The following is a 22,668-nucleotide window of genomic DNA, read 5'->3' as shown; positions in this document are numbered from 1 at the left end:
ATGTCAATAGGCTTGGAATGAATTTTTCTGTATGAAACTGTGTGTTTTGACAATGAAGAGGAGATCTTTTTTAAACATTGGAACCTAATTTAATTTTATCTCTTAGAGAGTTTATAATGAGTATAAGATTTTATAAGTGTAATAATTCATCTGTAAACCTAGAAATGTACAGCCAATTTTGAAAGAGATGTACCCTAGCTCAGAAAAATGTTATTGAATAGGTTAATGCTGTTGTAATGAAATGCTTCTTTTAATTAAAAAAAAAAGTCACAAATGTAAAGCTGAAATCTACTATACAGTAATTTTAAACTAAATGGAAAAATATTTTAAACATTTCTTGGATAAGGAGAAATAAAAGAACTTTGGATCTCACCCTAAAAAGAAAAAAAAAAAAAAAAAAAAAAAAAGCAAAAGCCATCAGGATTACAGCTGACATTTCAGTGCAAACTATGAAAGCCAGAAGAGCCTGGACCAAAGTATTCCCAGTTCTAAATGACCACAAATCCCAACCCAGATTACATTACCCAGCCAAAATGTCCATCATAGTTGAAGGGGAAAGAAAAATCTTCCATGAAATAAATAGCCTGAAAGATTTCATGTCCAAAAAACCAGCCCTTCAGAGAGTTCTTGAAGCAATACAAAGAGCTGAAGAAAGGAAAAAATATACACAAGGGGTGATGAAAAGAAATTCAGTGAGGGTATAGCTATTGAAATGCACAGTTATATCAAGAATGTGAACAGAAATATATATGACAGGATTCAATACACATCTTTCATTAATAACTTTAAATATCAATTGACTGAACTCCCCAGTCAAAAGATACAGAGTAGTTGAATGGATTAAGAAACAAAACCCATCTTTTTGTTGTCTGTAAACCTCATCTCACTTTCAAGGACAGACACTACCTTAAGGGGAAAGGATGGGAAAAATATATCAAGCAAATAGTACTAAGAAAAAAGCAGGCTTTGCAATTATAATGTCAGATAAAATAGGCTTTAAACTAAAGTTAATCAGAGGAGATAAAGAGGGCCACTTCATTGTGATCAAAGGAACAATAGACCAAGAAGATATTACAATCATGAACATATACTCACCAAACTCTGGTGCTCCCAACTTTTCAAAAACAGTACTACAGGACTTTAAGACCCAGGTTAATCCCAACTCATTAATAGTAAGGGAATTCAATACCCCAATGTTGCCATTTGATATGTCAACAGTACAGAAAATTAACAGAGCGACATCTGAATTATACAACACCATATAACAAATGGACCTATAGACATCTACCAAATATTCCACTCAAGAACCAAAGAATATACTTTCTATTCAGCGACCAAAAAACCTTCTCCAAAATCAACTATATTTTGGTCGATTGGGGCACAAAAAAAACCTCAACAAATACAAAAAGACTGAAATAATTCCATGCATTCTATTATAACACAGTGCAGTAAAGCTTAAAATCAACACCAGAAGAACCGTAGAAACCACATGAACACATGGAGATTAAAAAACACACTCCTGATTGATGAATGAGTCAAAGGAGAAATTAGGAAAGAAAGAAATGTATTCCCGGAACTTAATGAAAAGGACAATACAACACAGCACAACCTGTGGGACAGGTTGAAAACAGTCCTTAGAGGAAAGGTTATAGCTCTCAGTTCCTAAATTATAAAATGGGAAAGAACACAAATAAATGACCTAACATTGCAACTCAAGACACTTGAAAAGCAACAGCAAATGAAACCCAAACCCAGCAGACAAGAAGAAATAACAAAAATTAGAGCAGAAATTAATGAAATTGCAACAACAACAACAACAACAAAACAATATAAAGAATCAACAAATCTAAGAGAGCTGGTTCTTTGAGAAGAAAAACAAGATTAATAGACCACTGTTCTGGCTCAACAAAAGAGAGAAAGCGCACCTCCAAATCAATAAAATCAGAGATGAAAGGGAAATCATCACAACAGACACCAAAAAGATCCATAACATTAAAAGGGAATACTTAAAAAAAAAAAAAAAAAAAAAAAAAAAACCTATATGCTACTAGATTTGAAAACCTAAGAGAAATGGACGGGTACCTAAAACCATGGGAACCACAAAAACTAAGCCAAGAAGAGATTAACAGCTTAAACAGACCCATAACACCAAAGGAAACTGAAACAGTAATACAACACCTCTCAACTAAAAATGTCCCAGGACCAGATGTAATTACAGCAGAATTCTATGAGACATTTAAATTAGATCTACATTCAATACCACTTAATTTATTCAAAAAGATAGAAATGGAGGGAGAACTTCCAAATTCCTTCTATGAAGCCAGAATCACTCTAATACCAAAGCCAGATAAAGACACAACCAAAAAAGAAAACTATAACCCGTATCCTTAATAGATCCAAAAATTCTCAACAAAATACTCACAAATCACATACAGGCACACATCAAAAAGATCACCCACCATGATCAAGTTGGTTTTATTCCAGAGATGCAGAGATGGATCAATATACATAGTCAGTAAACATCATAAATCATATAAATGGACTAAAAGAAAAGAACCACATGGTCACCTCAATAGATGCAGAGAAGGCCTTTGACAGAATTCAACATGAATTTATGTTAAAAGCTCTAGAGGGAATGGGACTGGAGGGAATATACCTCAACATAGTTAAAGCCATATATAACAAACCCACAGCCAATATCATTCTAAATGCAGAAAAACAGGAAGCAATCCGATTGAAATCAGGAACTGGACAAGGTTGTCCTCTATCTCCACTCCTCTTTAACATAGTCCTTGAAAGTCTTGCAAGTGCAATATGACAAGAGAAGGAAATTAAAGGACTAATAGCTGGAAAAAAAGAGATCAAATTATTCTTTTTCGCAGATGATATAATATTATATGTAAGAGACATCAAAACTTCCACCAGAAAACTCCTAGAAATTATTAACACATTCAGTAAATTGGCAAGTTACACAATCAGTCTACAAAAGTCTGTAGCCTTTCTATATACCAATAACAAACAATCAGAGAAAGAGTACATGGAAACACTCCCCTTCACAATACCTGAAAAAAATTAAATATCTCAAAATAAACCTGACCAAAGACATTAAAGACTTCCACAATGAAAAATTTAAATCTTTAAAGAAAGAGACTGAGAAAGACATCAGAAGATGGAAGGACCTCCCATGGTCATGGATTGAAAGAATTAATATTGTGAAAATGACCATTCTACTAAAAGCCATTTATAGATTCAATGCAATACCAATCAAAATCCCCATGACATTCTTCACAGAATTGGAAAAAAAAATCCTAAGATTTATATAGGAGCACAAAAGACCTCTCTCAGATAGCTAAAGCACCCCTGAGCACTAAGAGTAATACTGGGGGATTACTATACCAGCTTTTAAACTGTTTTACAGAGCTGTAGTAATAAAAACTACATGGGACTGGCACAAAAATAGACCCATAGATCAACAGAACAAATTTTGAAGACCCAAATATGAGTACATGCAATTTCAGCCACCTGATATTTGACAAAGGGGCCAAGAACATACACTGGAGGCAAGACAGCATATTCAGCAAATGGTCTTGACAAAACTGGATCTCCACCTGTAGAAGAATGAAACTAAACCCCTATCTTCCACCTTGCACAAAGGTCAAATCCAAATGGATCAAAGATTTCAATGTGAAGCCTGAAACTCTGATGAAAATATTAGCAATAACCTACAAGACATAGGTGTAGGAAAGGTCTTTCTAAACTGGACATCAGCTGCCCAAGAAACCAGGTCAAGAATCAACAAATGTGACCTCACTAAACTAAAAAGTTTCTGTACATCAAAAGAAGCAACCAAGGAGTACAGAGAAAACACACAGAAATGGGAAAAAAAAAAAACTTCACCAGTGACACATTAACAGAGATTTAACATCCATAATGAACTCAAAAAAACAAAGAATCAAGAAAGGAAGTAACCCAATTAAAACATTGGCTGAGGAACTGAACAAAGAGTTCTCAAAAGAAGAAATAAAGATGGCTAAGAAGCATCTTAAAAGGTGTTCAACATCACTAGTAATTAGGGAAATGCAAATCAAACCACAATAAGATTTCATCTTATCCCAGTCAGACTGGCTAAGATCAACAGAACAGATGATAGCAAATGTTGGAGAGGATGTGGGGAAAGGGGAACTCTCATCCACAGCTGGTATGACTGCAAACTTGTTCAGTCCCTACGGAAAGCAGTATTGAGAACTCTTAAAAAACTACAAATGAGCCTGCCATTTGACCCAGTTATACCACTCCTGGGCATATACCCAAAGAACTCATCCAATTGCAGAGAAACTTGTACATCCATGTTTGTTGCTGCTCTTTTCACAATAGCTAAGAGATGGACACAACCTAAGTGTCCCTCAACTGATGAGTGGATAATGAAAATGTGGTTCATTTATACGATGGAATTTTACTCCACAGTAAAGAATGGATGACATCACGAAATTTGCAGGTAAATGAATAGAACTAGAAAGTGTTATACTAAGTGAAGTAACACAGACTCAGAAAAAACATTGGCATATGTTCTCTGTCATATGTGGATCCTAGCACCAAATCCTGATAAGTGATTATGTATCCAGACATACCTACAGGAACCAGAATAGTGACAGTAACCCAGCATAAAACTGGGATAATGAATAATGAATATTGACAACTGATTGCTGCTAGACAAGGAACAGCTGATCTTCCTAAAACAAGGATCTCTTAATAGGCTGACTAGATTCAGCAGATGGACAAGCACTTGGGAATGACTGCGGGTGCTGGAAACACAGTGGACAGTAACAGGGATGACAGAGTATACAGGCTCCAGGGTTGGTGGATGGAGGCTATGGGAGGGTGCCATTTGGGAAGTGGGTATACAGACGAATAAGATTGTGTGGGAAGTTCTGTGTGATATACACACACACAAAAATCAACAAATTTACAAAAAAGACATATTCGAGGAGGAAGCATAAAAATTCACTTCATGTTAATTTGTAGTAGGTAAATGATAAACATTACCATTGAAATCTACCTGATGACTTTATATTCATACTCAGGTGCTAAGGATCCAAGTGTATCCCACTGTGATTAGTAATAATCAGATACATAGAGACTAAAGACAGATGCATAAGCATTTGTTAGTAGCGTTTAAAATGTAGGAAACAACAACATATTTAAAATGAAATGGAGATCTTCCTTAAAAACCAAAGATTAAAGGGGCCAATGTAATTTCATAAGAGTCCATATGTATAGCTAAAAGCTACATAACGAGAACTTTCTTTTTTAATGTGTTTTTATTGAATTTTTGTGCATTTCATACAAAACTTCTTAATTGCCAGGTGTGGTGGCACATGCCTTTAATCCCAGCACTCGGCAGGCCAATATTATCCAAAAGAATATTGACAACTGATTACCGCTAGATGAGGAACAGCTGACCTTCCTAAAACAAAGACCTCTAGATAGATTGATTAGATTCACCAGAAGGGCAAGTAGTGGGGAATGGCTGGAGGTGCCAACAACACATCAGACAGTAGCGAGGATATCAGAGTATAAAGGCTCTAGTGGGGGAGGGAGATGGGAGGGTGCTACCTGGGAAGTGGGTGTTTAAATAATTAAAAAAGAAAAAAAAAACAATTCTTCAAAGCATAAAAACTTGCTCCTTAATAACTGGTGGATAAGAAAAATGTTACCACTGAAATCTACTTGATGACTTTACATCCATACTACGGTGCCAAGGATCTGAGTGCAAACAATTATGACTAGCAATAATCAGATACATACAGATTAGAGAAGCATGCTCCAACATCTCAGTGTTAGTAGCAAAAACAATGAGTCTTTCTGTAAGAAACAATGTATTTTAGAATGAAATGGAGATCTCTTTTGAGGGTTAAAAACTCATTCAATTTTATGGCTTACGGGGCTTATACTGAGTTCAATATTGTATATTGATTCAATACATTCAACTGTAAACCTAAAAATTTACAGCCAATTTTGAAAGACATACATCTTAGCTCTGGAAATTGTTATTGAATATGTCATTGCTGTTGTAATGAAATGCTTCTTTGATTATGTGGTTATTACATGAATAATTAAAAATACTCATTCAATTTTATGTCTTACAGGGTTTATACTGAGTTCAATATTGTGTAACTGTATTAATTCAACTATGAACCTAAAAATTTATACCCATTTTTGAAAGTGATGTATCCTTGCTCTGGAAATTGTTGCTGAATATGTTAAAGCTGTAATGAAATGCTTCTTCTAATCATGTGGTTATTAAAATAAAAAATGTAAAAAAATAAAGTAGATGACAGTTCAAAAAAGAGAAAGAAAGGAAGGAAGGATGGAAGAAAGAAAGAGTACATGAAGTTGCCAGAAAAATGTGATGGGGAGATATGGGAGATATTGGAGGGGAGGGAATGGACATGGATTTGATCGAAACAACTTATATGCATGTATGAAATTCTCAATAGTTTTTCTAAATTAAAAAAAAAAACCGGAATGGAATGAAAACGAAAACATAACATATACCTATGAAACAATAAAGGGGGTCAAAAGAGAAAAAAAATTAAGCATTAAATTCATTCATCAAAAATGAGTTAGCTCAAATTAATATCCACAATAGGTAGGAAATTGCATCGACTTAGATATTCATCAAGAGATGAACGGATAAGAAAAGTGTGTTTTATATACAGAGTGAAGTAGCTTCCAGTTTTAAAGAAAAATAAAATCATAAATTTTGCTAGTAGATGGATGGAAATGGGGAAAATGTAATGAGAGTGGTAACTCAGGCCCAGAAAGACAATTTCAAAACATTTTTCTCAAATACAGATCCTATCTTCAAGTCTTTTGTTTTGTGTGTTTAACTTGGTGTACATTTGGAAGCCAGGAAACTAGAAAGGGGCATTTTATTTTAAGACACATTAAGAGAAGGGGAATATTAGATTATAGTTATGATTAAAAATAAAGTGGTAATTTTGAGGAGGAAAAGCTTAAACATAGAGGGGCATGGGAGAACATGGAAAATGAAGGGCGAGAGCACAGTTAACCCAAAGAAAGTACATATAAAAAACCATATGGAAGCCTAGTAACTCACACTCAACTAAAAAAGTTAATATATAAAAGAATACACATGAAATGAAAGAAGAAGAGTTAGATGATTAAGCAGAGATGGGGTAAAGGTATAGGAGAGATGACAGTGTAGTGATGGGTCAGCCCACACTAAGACACTATGATAATAACTTATAGGAACCCACTGGTTAGCAAGCTAATTTTAAAATGCAACTTAACATCTTCAAACAGGTACCTTTTATGCATAAATAACATACCTCACAAAGATGTAGGTTGTTAAAAATAAATCAGGTTGGAAGTCATGGGATACCTCTCTGCAAATTATTGGTCAGTGATTATAAGAGGATTCCAAATAGTACATGCTGTTATTGCCCTTGTTACTCACCAGAACTTCATGGTAAGAGCTTATTGCTGAAATAACCTCACACTTTGGCTGCAGGACATACAGAAATCAATATCAAACCAACTAGGAAAATTCCTACCTGCTGGGTATCTGTCATAGTGTAGGAAGGTGCTATGAAGGTTGCTGGGGGAAAAAGTCTTAATTGGTCTTACCCAGTGCTGGACCCTGCATGATGTAATACTTACTGATCTACTATGGAGAAGAGATCACTGATACTATAATGCCATTAGTGTTACAGAGTAACTAACCATCTACTGATTTGATCTAACCCTGCACTGTAGGATGGAATTCCATGCCTGCTACTGTAATAATGATCAAATACCATGGTTGGGAAAGTGATAGGCCATCAGGCAGAAACTGCTGCTGTATTTTTGCTAAATTGTCATGCTGTCAAATTGCCTTTAATATTTATGTTTATGTTCATAGATTTATGCTTCTGTCATCTTTTGTGAGATAGGCTTCCTTTTGCAGTAGACAGCAGTCATCAGAGACTTATGACTGGCCAAAGGGCTAAGACTGAATGTTCTGTCCTAAATGTGACATCTACATAATGTCCCCCCATCCCTGAAGGGTCCTGGATATATGGTTTGGACATGATAAGGCTGCTATAATATGAATTCACACAACACCCGTGGTTACCTACAAAATACATGCACAAGATCAAGTGAGCCAAATTTCCAGCATATATGGGATAGATATATGATTTCCAGACCTTATCTCACACTTGAGGCACTATTGACAGTTGATATTTGGCATTGGGATGGAGAATAATTCTTCGAGGATATGGCAACTGATAGGATTCCTATGCGTCTGTGAATAGGTCCATTCCAGTACACATATAGGCAGCATTAACTGAACAGCTGTTTGCACCCTTGCTCACTCTGCCCAGTTAGATTCACTGAGTCACAAAATGATACAAATGTTCATGAATATGAGGGAGAGGTTTGTAGGATTAAAAGAAGGTGGGTTAAGGTAGAAGGGAAATAGGAGAGGGTAGTGTTAAGACTGGTCAGTATGCATTATGTGTATATGTGAAATGGTCAAATAATAAATTCGATTAATTTTTTAAAAGAGTGGGCAATACTTATGACCAATATGTTTGTGTATTTATATGAAAATCTCAAAATTATGCCTCTTATTTTATATAATTAATATACAGTAGGAAAAAAATGTCTAAAAGATAAGAAATTTGGTTGTTAGTCCATTCTGTCCTGAGAAATATAAACTGTGATTTCACATTCTTTTCTCCCATAAAAGTTGTCTTCTCTTTCCCAATAGTTAGTAAAAATTAATACTAATTTATTTTCTTTACAGCAAAAATTGTTACATGAGCTTTCTCTTGCCTGCTAGCTACTTGCCCTATCATCTATTACACAGACTTCATTGGGAAGCAGGCACTGTAACTGAGGAGCTGTGATAGAGAATGAGCTTACTACCTCTGTTCCTGATTATCATCTACTCCAAGATATCATCAATATCAACCTCTTTCTTCCTTTATCCTATCAAAAACAAACACATCCTTTCTATTTTCTCATAGTAATCAAATAACATAAAAATGCCATGAATTTGTTTATTCTCTGCTTGTCCCTAGTTTTTTTTTTTCACTTACTGACATGCCTTATAAATTTATTTTTATGTTCTCGAAGGTCAGTCTCTCTCCTCCACTGTCCATAAATTATTTCCAGTAAATCTAACTGATAACCTGCATCAACTATTACTATACCATTTATTATAGCTGTTTTATAATTCATAGATTTTTGTCTCTCAAAATCCATCAATCTATTTTCTTTAATTATAGTTTTGACAATGACATACTTTCTAACATAGACTGTCTGCAAACTCATATCATGTTGCCTCAGCCTTCCAATGCTTCCTTTTCCAATACAGATGTCTTCTCTTTGCCTCCAGGCTCTCTCAGCCTATCACCACTGAAAAAATCATAAATTTGCCACTTCTGGCCTATACCATGATTACTACAGTTCACGGGTTGGACTCGAGAGGATGAAGAGAATGAAGAGAGCCCTTCTTTCTTTAACTTTTGTTATTGTACCAAATCTTCAAGATATTTATTAAATATTATGGTCACTGAAATTCTATTCCAGTTTCTCAGAAGTGGTAATTAATTTTGCTCTTAAAATATTTGTGGCACCTTTATCTAGATAGCACTTCTTCTGTATGTGCTTCTTCCTTCCAGTAGACTGATTTTTGTTCAGAACAGAAATGTGATTATTTATTTAAACTTCTTAACTACCTGATCAAAGCTGATTTATATGCACATATTTATATTTATATGCATAGCACATATCTAGTTTAAAGTTAAGATAAACTGAAGGAGATGGCAGAGTTTCTAGAAATATGTTGTTTTATAAATAAAAAAGATTTTTATTTTTAACATTGACATGGAAGGTTATATGTATTTATGATGTACAAAATAATTATATGATATATGCACATAAAGGGAATGAATAAGTGAAACCACTTAACATTGCACACATTACCTCATACATTTACGATTTGAATATAGAATATGCAAAATATGCCATCAATTTTCAAACATTCTGTAGCATCTTCATTATGTGCAACTTCTTAGGGAGGATCTGAATTAGTAAAATATGATTAATTTCATTTCTAAAAATGTATATTACATCAACAACCAGAGCATATGAATGGTCAATATGTAACTTGCTCAACAAGGGAACACATTCATTAATAATTCTTCAAACCATTCATCTAATGTTTCAAAAACTGAAAATTATCTTGTGACATTATCAATGATATAACTTCGTCTTTAATTAAATTTTGTTTTTTTCACAATATCTGTATTTTTTGACCCTGGAAAAAGCTTTTAAAAGCTTTTAAAAGCATATTAAAATCTGTATATGTTTCTTTACATTAAATACATGCATACATGCATATATATATGTATAAACACAGACATATGCATGTACATATGTGTATGTATGTCCATATGAACACACATGTATTTAAATAAATGCATATATTGAGGATTACACTGTCAAATGAATAAGGATATCATCTTAATAACATGACATAATAGAAATTCAGATATTATACAAAATTATCAATTTAAATATGTTCTCACAGTACCTTTTGTTTCCTTCCATAGTTTAAATAACTAAGGTCACCTGTTTTGTAATCATTGAGAGTGGGTTATTTTTTCTATTTTACATAGCTTCAAATTTTCTTTTTCTCTTAAGAGGAACTTAAGACTCCTAAATAGAATTAGGCAACAAAATGATTCCAAGTGCATAGTGTTAATCAATGGAAGCTAAAATATGTCATGTTTTCTTCAGATGAAAATGAGGAACCATAAGAACAAAATTTTCAAATGTGAAATCCGTGGCCACTATGAAGCTCAGTCTGACATAAAACCACCAGTGCAACACACAACACAGGTCTTCACAGTACTTCTGAATTTATTTCTTTATAACTGCAATTTTTATAATTGAATACTAGGAATTTATACATCACTGACCCCAGGGATAGGGCTACTCTTTTTCTGTCTTTGTAAGTCATAAAAAGGAAGTAAGTTGCCAACTCCCAAGAACTTTGTGAAGTCTATATTTGTTAGTTTTTCACTCCAGTAAACACTAAAGGTAAGCTTATTTTTATGGTATTGTACCAAGAGGCCTTGTTGCACATGAAAATAAAATCAGCATTCAATAAGGTAATAACTGTTGTACAATTGACACGATTGACATGATATTGATATTATGCTTCAGCCTGGTCTATATCTATAATTATGCTCAACTCCAAGGTTTTCTTTCATGAATATGCTTTTGATCACTTAGAGTCACAAAGTATCTCATAACTTTACTGGTAATAGGGCTTAAAACTTGGATCTGACTCACTAGGTCAATGTAGACCTGAGGTTCTTCATTCCTAATAAGCTATGGCATTCAGTTGGGTTGAACAGCAGTCTAGTAGATTCCCTTCAAAACATCTATTTGCTACACTCTCTGATGAGAGTGGAGAGATGTATTAATCTATAGTTCTAACAATGACTCATTAGAAGTCAGTTGAATACTGTATCACAAAACCAGTATTGGGCTCTCCTCTATGCCCCTTTACCTATCTAGCCCTATGTCCCTAGGCCTGATATCAATGTCAGTTGTTGGCTCCATCCTCTGAAGAAGACTTTAAATCCAATCAGAAAGTGTTGGGTTATTCCCATAACATCCATACCACTGTTGCACTGGAGGTCATACCTTGCCAGGTTAGGTGTTGATGCAGGATGCACACCTGAGTAAGACTGATGATAAATTTTCTCTTCAGGTAGTATGCATAGTACAAAAACCTACAACTCTCCAACACACAGAGAGGTTTCAGAGTTCTTGTCACTGACTAGGATACCTATTTAAACTTCCGTGTTCTAAGGCTCAAGATCATTGCAGAAGAGGGGATTGGAAAGATTATTAGAGCCAGAAGTGGTGAATGGCCACAAGGAAGTAAAATTTTCCAGACACCTCCCTAGTAACTCATATGAACTCACAGCAGTGGTGACAGAATACAAACAGCATGCACACATCCCATCCAAGCTCAAACCAGACAAAATTCCAACACAGTTCTCACAAAGAAGGTAAGAAACCCAAGTCCTACCTGAGGGACCCTGTGACTGCTGGGAGGTAGAGAGTCTGTATTTTGTGAGGATGTAACTATAGTAGGCTAACCAAGATCAGGAGGATAGACCCACACTGAAGGACATTTGGGGGCACAAATTAGACTCTATAGGCCTTAATACTTATATAATTGAGTACATTAAAGTGGGTTGGAAACAATAAGGGGAGGTTAGGGTAGAGAAAGAAATATAAGTGTAATCAAATTATATTATATGAAAATCACAAAAAATCAATAAAATTGATATTTTTAAAAAGACACATAATATAATAACTAGGAAAATCTCATTGCTTTTGTTAGTTTAATTATGCAATCTGATCACAAGTTTCCTGAAGAAAGTGAGATGGTCATCTGTACTTGCCTATGTTGTTATATAAAATCATTAGCAAATATTTTGGCTCAAATAATGTCTCAGTAAATATCACTTTTCAGTATAATAGATATTTGAAGTGTTGTAGAAACAAGAAACATACAATTTCATCATATTTGCATGTTACATGCAATCCTGTATGACAAGAGAGAGTAGTAAGTTGTTTTCAGAGAATGAAAGTGTGTAAATGTTACTACAAAACATCTAAGATGAAGAAACCAATTAAAGTGGAATAGATAACACATTTGGAGAGATGTACGTTTATAATTTTAATTTGGACATTTGAAAAGGTGTGTACATGCCACAAAATAATCAAAAGACATGTTGTGGTAACTCATGCAGCTTTACAGACTTGAGAATGCTTGTAAAACTATCAGAGAGGAATAATTCTGTTCAAGAAGGAGTTCTGAGTGGCCTTTCTCAGAGAATCTTTCCTAGAAAACCATTTTTAAATTCCTAAGAAAATAAACATCAACACCCCTACACAGAGTGATTTAAAAGAGGCTAGTATAATGAATTAATGATGTAGAAATTCATCCAATGTAAGCACCTTAAGTGTACTAAAGAACTTAATAGCTCTTCCTCTGAAATATACCTGAAGTGAAATGACTTCTTAAAAATATGAAGGACCTTCTAGGATAAGTCATTTATATTTCATGGACTGTTGGTGCCAAAACATAAATACTGAGATCATCTAGACCTGCCCAGAGCCTTTGTACTCTATGCCTATGTATGAATTCCTATCAGAGAACTGGGGATTTGCCAAGTCTCATATAAAACTGCAATGACTTTTGAGGCCACTCGGGCCATTCCATCTACTTGAAAATGAAATTAGGCTTCTTTTTATGGGTTTGGAGCCATCGAAATTTGACCTCTATCTAACACATCTTTATCCATCAAAATTATCAATACTGTGAGTAAGGAGGAGAAAGTTTAGAGCCAGTCACCAGAACATATAATTTGTAAGGTCTTTTATCAAGGTTTCTCAGATAAATTGGTTTTGCAAATGCATTTAGAGAGAAATAATTAACTTTGAGGGTCAAAAGAGAAGATAATATATATATATGTAGGCAATATATGATTTTCTTTCCCAATCACCCACAGTTTCAACCTTTTACTTTCTGTTCACTTGTATATATAAAAGAGGGTCTTTCATAAGTCAAGTAAAAAGACATTCTGCTAAACTAATTAAAGTTATGTTCTGAGAATTGGCCATATTACCTAGGTAAGAACAAATATTTCCACTTAGATATTTTACTCTGAATTTTCTCAAGTCATATAAGTCTCATTGGCAGGTAATAGAGTCTTAACGATAGATGATGCCTTGATTATAAATCCTGAGAGAACAGTGGAAAGAAATCAAGGGGAATTTCTTGGAAAAAACAGGAACTTGAATAAGTAAAGAGAAATATCAGTTGGTGTAGTACTAAGATAACTTCTATGTAAACTTCATAGGCAAAGAAATTAAATGCTTTGCATATGGTGCCATGAAAATTTATGACTGCATGGGCAAAGGATAAGACTTATAGGATTCGTTTATACCTCATGCTTTTAACTCCAGATGGATATACTTAACAGTGTATAGAACTTGGTCTTCTCTAAATTGACAACTGAGAATCGGAACTATCAGTACCTTTTGAAAGTCATCTTTCTAACCGTATGGAATTTGAAAACAGCAAGTGTCTCCTCCTCCTCTTCCTCCTCTTCTTTATTCCTTTTTCTTTTTCTTCTTTTCCTCTACTTTTTCTCTTTCTTTCCTTCTACCCCTCCTCCTCCTTTCTCCTCTTCTCTACGATTGCTAGACCCCAGCATGAAACTTAGATAGTCCAGAACACAGACAGTGACCAAGTTCTCATGGACTCTTACTTCCTTATAGTAATCCTTTGGGTCTCTTTCAGTGTCAACAGATCTCAGTTAATTCTGTAGACAGACATATACCTGCGTAATTCTGCAAGTACTCCATGCCCTCTGTGAATTGGAAAGAATTCATTTATGTAAAACAGACATGGAATAAATTTCAGTATGCAACTTGAGAAATAATACAAAAATTGTTATTTCACAGACAATGAATATATCAAGGAACTGTCATCATTCTCTTCTTCATAACTTTGCATGCAAAATTTCAAAAGTTGCACTAAGATTCTCAGTATTTAGCTTTTTTGTATATACAGACCAAGTTGAGTATCTAGCACTTCCAATATATGCAAAGTTCTTTTATTTAGACTTTAGTAATATGATGCATTCTTTCATTGATAATTTAATGTAATTTTTACTTTGCTCATATCTATAAAATAGGAGTAGCTGAATTTCTTCATATATCAAGCTTGATGATTTTGTTGATGAAACCATGATTATCTCAGGTAAGTGCTATATGCACTGTGAATAAAACTAGCTAAGATCGTATATTTTTAATTGTCTCAAAATTTTTGTGTTGTTACAAATATTTTTCCATAAAGAAATAATCACTAGAGTTCTCATGCCTCTGTGTTTACATTTTGCTTTTCAAGGGTTTTTCTTGGTCTTTTTGTCCAATGCTGCAATCAGATTGCTTCCTTTTCTTTTTAAACCACAGATAGAATTGAAAAATGGAATCATTCACCATGTGTGGTATTAAATAATAAGCTTATCTCAAGCTCCTTTTTTAAGTAACATTAAATGAAAAAGCACACACACACAAACACACACACACACACACTCACACACACACACACAAAAGAAAAAAAGTCCTGAATTAGAATAGCTATCATCAAGAAGAAATCTGACAGTACTGAGATTTTGTTATAATTATGCATGACAAAAGATAATTCTCAGATCACTTTTTGTGTGCTTTTTCTAATTGAATTTTTGGGATTTTTTTCATACAGTATAATTTGATGGTATTTAGATCCTTTCCCCTACCCACACCTCCCCTAACTCCCCCCTCCTATATGTGTGTGTGTGTGTGTGCATGTATAGCAACATATAGAGTTTTATTTGCATTACTAAATTTCCTTTAGTGTGAGTCCATCCACTGGGCCCACCAAGACTTCTATCCCTGTAAGACACTATCTTTCCCTCTCCCAGCAGCCATCGATTGCCAAAAGTTCCTTAGGTTGAGTTGTGATTTCTTTCCTACTTCCCCATGTCTATGCTAGTATTTTGTTTAGTTTGAATTTGCATAGGACTTGTACATACTTTCACCATTGCTGTGAGTTCATATGTGTATTTGACATACTGTCTGGAAGACTCTGTTTCCTTGTGTATCTATTACCCACTCATCAAAGAAGTTTTTTTTTTTTTTTTTTTTTTTTTTTTTTTACAATAGATGGAGACAATTTCAGAGTTCTAGAATTACTCAAATGTGGAGAATAAGTGACTGTGAGATGCTTAACCCTAATAAACACTTCTTCAGTGCAACCTGTACACATACAATGAATGTATCTCTCAACTCTCACCACAGAAATTTTCTTATACAGCATCTGGTGATTAATCTAAAATATTTTATTAGGAAATGTATCCCAGCATATACCAAATATTGGGAAGACCCAGCTTTTCAAGATGTCTATGAAATAGTGAAGGAAAATAAGCATAATAAATGGTTTATTAATTGTTCTTTTAGTGTATGACAACCACAAAGGTAAATGTATTATATAGGTTATTCCATTAAGTCAAATTAGTAAAATAAAAGAGAAAAACTACTAAAGTGAGAATTATTCCATTTCTATTTTATTTCATATTTTAAAAATTTGTTCTTTGAAACTTTCATATATGTATACAACATCTTTTGCCCAAACAGTAATGCAAAAACACAAACACTATGAAAATCCAGGAAAATATGTCCCCAACAAAACCCACTAGTCCTACAGAAGCGCACACCAATGAGAACCACCCTGAAGAACCCCAGGATACAGAATTTAAAAGGACAACCATAAACATGATAAAAAAAAACTTCAAGAAAACACAGACGAACAACTCAAAGAACTCACTGAGAAAAGGCATACACATGATCGAAGCCCAAGAAAATACAAATATGTGGCTTAATGAAATATCAAAATCAATTCATAACTTTAAAAGTGAATTTACTAAAGAGATAGAAATAGTGAAGAAATCCCAAACCAAAATGAACACAGGACTGAAAAACCCAATAAACCAATTAGAAACAATGGGAGAAAGCCTCACAAGAAGAATGAGTGAAATGGAAAACAGAATTGAAGGCTGGAGGATAAGTTGAAGATCTGGACTCCTTAAACAAAGACTATGCAAAATCCATAAAAACACAGAAAAGGAATACTCATAAAATGTGGGACTACATGAAATAATCAAATCTATGAATTATAGGCATACAGGAAGGAGAAGAATCTCAAGCTAATGGCATTAAACAAATCTTCAATAAGATTGTAGAAGAAAACTTCCCTAAATTAAGGAAAGATATACCTATAGAGATTCAACACAAATTAGACATAATAAGAATGGAAAGTCCCCAGGTCATATCATAGTAAAAGCATTAAGTGGACAGAACAAAGAGAGGGTACTGAAAGCTTCCAGAGAAAAATGAGTTACGTATAAAGGGAAACATATCAGAATTATAGCTGACTTTACAATGCAAACTAAGGAAGGTAGAAGAGCCTGGACCAAAGTATTCCCAGTTCTAAACAACTTCGGATGCCATCCCAAAATTCTTTATCCAGCAACACTATCAAGGTAAAAGGGAACAGAATCCATGACACAAATGGACTAAAAATTCATGTCACCCACACCAGCCCTATAGAGAATACTTGAAGTAATACAGGGGACCTATGAAAGGAATGAGCATACCCAAGAGGCTACAGAAAGAGAACAAAGAAAGATATAACCATGGAAACACACGATAGGGCCACAAACACAAAGAAATTAAAATGGCAGTTTCCAATACACACCTTTCTATAATAACTCTTTGGGATTCTTTTTGTCTTTTCTAATTTTTGTTTGACTTCAACTTTATTAGACATCAGAATAATTGTGTGAGCTTCTTTGAAGGTTTAATTTTTGCAATAAGCAGTTTTATATTGAATTTTTGAGATTTTCATACAATATAATTTAATAGTATTTAGAGTCCCTTCCATATCCCCACATTCCCTTGTTGCCCCTTGCCAATTTAATGTAGTTTAAATTGGCTCTTACACTCTGCCCCTTCTTCCATTTACAGACTGTATTAATTTTATATACATGGAAAGTGAGTCTTAAGAAATCAAGTTGCTGGGCATGGTGGTACACACCTATAATCCCAGCATTTGGGAGACAGAAGCAAAATCTGTAAGATTCAGGCCAGACAGGTCTACATAGTGAGTTCTAGGCAAACTGCGGCTACAGGGAGACCCTGCTTCAAGAAGTTTGAAAGAAAGAAAGAAGGAAGGAAGGAAGGAAGAAAGAAAGAAAGAAAGAAAGAAAGAAAGAAAGAAAGAGAAAATGAAGGAAGGAATGAAGAAAGGAAAGAAGGAAGGAAGGGAAGGAAAGAAGGTCAAGTAACTCAAATTAAACATCACAACTATTAAGAAAATGGTTGAGGGGCTGAAGAGATGGCTCAGCAGATAAGAACACTGATTATTCTTGCAGAAGACCCTAGTTAGAATCCCAGCACCCACATGGCAGCTAACTGTCCATAACTCCAGCTCCAGGGGATCCAACAGTTTCTTCTGTCCTCTGCAGGCATTGCATGACACAGCTGCACTTACCTATATGCAGGCAATACACGCATACACATAAAATAAAAAGAATAAAATATTAAAAAAGGAAAATCATTGAAAATGTAATTATCAACTTTTGTTATGTTTAGTTTACATAGTGATAATTATTTTTCTACTCAGTATACAATATGCCTATGACTTTTGACCTCTGTAGTTTGTAGAAGGAATCAAAATTACATTCACATACAGGGATGGACAATGACTTATCTGATTCTATTTGGATAAATTCATTTACTTTTGTTATTTTCCCACAATGTAGTAGCTTAATGAAATAATGTGTTATTATCAATCATGATTTGGCTGATTGAACTCTCTCAGTTTTCCAATGTGTTGCTGCCTTGCATTGCAGCCATCCATAAGTATACTTGGCTGCAATGTCCTGATAGTCCCTGTAGTCTGGTATTGTAGTAAGAATATCAGAAAGACTGATGATTAGACTCCTCTTTCTCTCTTGGTCTCTGTCACCATCTCTCTCTCTCTCTCTCTCTCTCTCTCTCTCTTTGTTTCCATCTCATGTTCTCTGTGCCTGTTTCTCTGCGTTTCTCTCTCCCTCTCTATTTCAGTATCCAGCTAGCTCCTCATCTTCTCTCTACAGGAGAACCTATGTAATCATTATTTTTAGTTTCACTGACATGATCAACAGATTTCTTACACGGTGATCCTAAAGAGGAAAAAATCAGGCCTTATGAAACAGCTCAAAGATAAGCTACTTTCTTTCAAGACAATGTGCACCAGAATTTAACACCTGGCTACTGAGAGATTATTTGAGAGGATTGGTGCATGGTGCATAAATAGAAGAGGAGAGAAGATAACTCTATTTTTCTAGTTATACATAAGACAGAATAAAATACAACATAAATATTCAGTGGTTGCAAAAAATATTTAGGATGGAAATGACATGAACGTTACAGACAAGCTTTCAAAAGCAAATGTGTCCTCAACATTAATCATTTCATAAATCTTCCCTTAACTATGGATGTTTCAGCTGAAGATATAATGCAATTAGCTACTTAAAACTGTTTAAAGTGTGCATTTTAAAGTTGATTTTCCCATGGTTTTTAATAACAGGAATAGATAAAAGCACAATAATTGACTGAGACAGTAAGATACTACACATTTGAGAACAGAGATTAATACATCTTTTTGAGGGCAGGGAAGATGGCTCCATGGTTAAGAGCACAGACAATTCTTGCAGAGGACCCAGGATCAATTCTCAACACCCTCATGGCAGTTAACAACTGTCCCTCATTTCAGTTCCAACGGATCTGTTGCTCTCTTCTGCCCTCTGCAGGCATTGCATATAGGAGTGGACTAATATACATGGAAGAAAAAAATTGACATGCATAAATTAATAATTGAATAAATAAATACATAAAAATTCAAAGATTTTTTTGTATTATATAACATAATTCACAAGGCACAAAATGTCCTTTAAAAGTGGTTTTTATTTTTATTTTTTTTTATCTTTTTGAGGCAGGGTCTCCCTGTAGCCCCAGCTGGCCTAGATTCCCTATGGAGACCAGGCTGGCCTCAAACACACAGGTTTTTCAGTGGAGCTCAGAATATAACAAAGTGGTTAAAAAATACAACAAAATAAAAAACAAACCTCATAAAACAATCAAAACACAATAAACCATCTGCAGCACTGAAAAATTCAAATAATTTATGAAAAACATGGATCAAAAAAAGTTCATTAAAACATATTTACATGGATATCCGTGAATCCTGGTGTCCAAAAGTTTTAGGTAACCGAAACATTTTTAGTGAATATGTTTTGTAAGACAAAACTTTTGTTAAAAACTGGAAAATAGTGGGAGGTAGATAAAATTTGTGGACCTTATACATAAGTCAGATAGACACAAAGAACTATAGTCTGATGATTTAATTGAGCACTAATACCTTATTTGAATTGCAAGGTAGCTTCTGGATGAGGTAATAAAACCCTGTTTTGTCAACAATATGCTTGTAAGGTGGTAGCTTGCTACCCCATTCTACCCTTCATAAAGGAACCCCGAGTTTCATGGGAGTATGTTGGATGTCCATATAATTAAACTTTTTCATCAATACTCATGTGCCTACACTGAACAACAATTGTAAAATTTGACTCCTAACTACAGTTAACCTCACTTCTTTTCCAACAAGTCACTGGAGAGTAAAAGACAGCAATAATACTCATTTTCATTATATCATATATAACTATGATTTTGAACATGTCTTTTCACTTGGAGGATATGTTTGAAGTATCATTTAAAAAGTAAAATTAGCAAAATATGTAATATAATTTACTGTTTCCAGTGTGTGTAGTAGAGTTCATTTAAAAGTACACTTGTATACTTTATACTGGAAACTATAGAAGACCTAGAAATATAGCAATAAATGAATGAGACATGGTGCCAAGTAAATCTCCAAGCCAGGACTCTCCTCAAAAATGGAATGATAAGTCATTTAACTAATTAGATGATTATAATAAGAATGTTCTGCAACTAGAGAGCAAAAGAAGTAAGTTTAGAAATGTCCTGATGGAAGTTAGCATGGCAAATGTTTCCTGATGGGAAGTGGAAGAGGCAGTTGAAGTCACAGGACACTGAAGTTCAATTTCAGGATTAAACTTTCTTCATATTTGCAATACAAAGGTATTTTAAAAACTACAAAAAGAATAGACTTTCAGTATTTTGGTATATTATGAAGACTTAATAGGGGCAAAAAAGAAATGGATTGTCACCTGAGAAGATCTTCATATAAACTGTGATGGTGGAGGAAGCTTGCATTTGTTTCAATGGAAATGGAAGGAAGTGTCCAGAATATTTTAGATTTTGATTTGAACAGAGGAACAGTTGATAGTTGAAGGTATTTGTACGTTAATGGAGGTTGAGACAGAAAATCATGGTTGGACAATGTGATGAGAATATGTGACTTTTGAGTGCTCTGTCCTAAAGGGGTTATTCATATCACCCACTCCAAAATTCAGGGATCATCATGGAAATAGAGTTGGAAAAAAAGAATGCAAGAGAAAGTCTATAGATAGAAGGGCTGTAAAACAGTTTCTTCTGGGCATGACAAGGCCAGTGCACTCATGATTTCATAGTAGCTGAAGATTATTGAATAGGGCCTGAAGAAAACAAGGTAATCAACATTTAGTCATGAATGGAAGAAGAACTCATGGGACAGATGACAGCTGATATTTGCTGAGGAAGGAAGAGTCATTGTTTACAGTGGTGCAACTACAGAGGTGCTTCCCATAACAGTTGGATAGCTCTGCATCCATGCCTATCTGTGTGGCCCTGGATAAATTCAGTAGGTAGGAAACAGATAAAATAAAACAAAAAGACAGATGGAAGAAAAATTAAAAGGAATGAAGTGATTAGTGGGGGTACGAGGGGGACTAGTGAGAGTGCAGTTGTGAAAAGATAATTTTACTGGGGTGAGTGTGATCAGGATGCATTATATATGTGTATGAAATTGTCAAAATAAATTAAAATAAATAATTTAAAAGGTGTGATTAGATGAATAAAATTGTTACCCAGTGAATGTGACTGACACAGGAAACCTTAAAACAAGTATTGGAATAGTTCTTCTGCATAGGGAAATTAGGAAATATTTTAATTTTATTAGTCATGCATTCATTTAAAAAATATTTATTATTTCTATTTTGTATATGAGTGAAATGCCTGTGTATGGAAGTACACCCATGTCTTGCAATGCTCACATAGGTCGGAAAAGGACATTGGATCCCATGAAATTGGAGTTACAGATGATTGTTTGGCCACCATGTGGATGCTGGGAACTGAACTCAGGTCCTCTGCAAGAGGAGTCAGTATTCTGAACTGGTGAGCCAGCTCTCCAGCCTGACTCATGTCTGACTGCCCCTACTTGCTGTTGTTTCTCTGCTTCCCTAAAGGCAGCTTAACAGTCTGCTTGTTCTCAAACTACTGCCCCCGACCCCTCATAGAGTTGTTCTGGTTGGTGGTCTTTGCTGCATCCTCGTCCACACAGCCATCAAATGCCATAATTAATTACAATAAGAAATCAGCAAGAAATTATTAAGTAACACAACAAGCAATTATGGGATACAGACTTATGGCACATTTTAGAATACTTTTGGCATATAATATACCTGTTTCTCAAACCGCATAGCTCTAACCCCTAGCAGTCTTAACAAAATTAAGGCTGTTAAAAGTCTATGTTTTTAAATTACTTTTTCATGCTGTGTTTGAAAGTTTTGAAAAAGAAATCTTAAAATAATTTCAATACCTAGAGACAACACTCTATATTTTAGCTTTTTAATTGTCCTGGAATTGCTCAAAATAGTATTTTTAGAGTAGAAAAATCTAAAACATTCTCAGTATAATATAAATTCTTCATTTGATACAAAAAAGCTTATAGGTATGAAAATAACTGACAAAGTCTTCAATTTTACTTCACACCTTAAATGCATTAAAAATAGAATGCAAAATTAATTC

Source organism: Nannospalax galili, unplaced genomic scaffold (genome assembly GCF_000622305.1).
Source record: "Nannospalax galili isolate Female #2095 unplaced genomic scaffold, S.galili_v1.0 scaffold578, whole genome shotgun sequence".
Lineage (NCBI taxonomy): Eukaryota > Metazoa > Chordata > Mammalia > Rodentia > Spalacidae > Nannospalax > Nannospalax galili.
Note: the sequence above shows the minus strand (reverse complement) of the source record.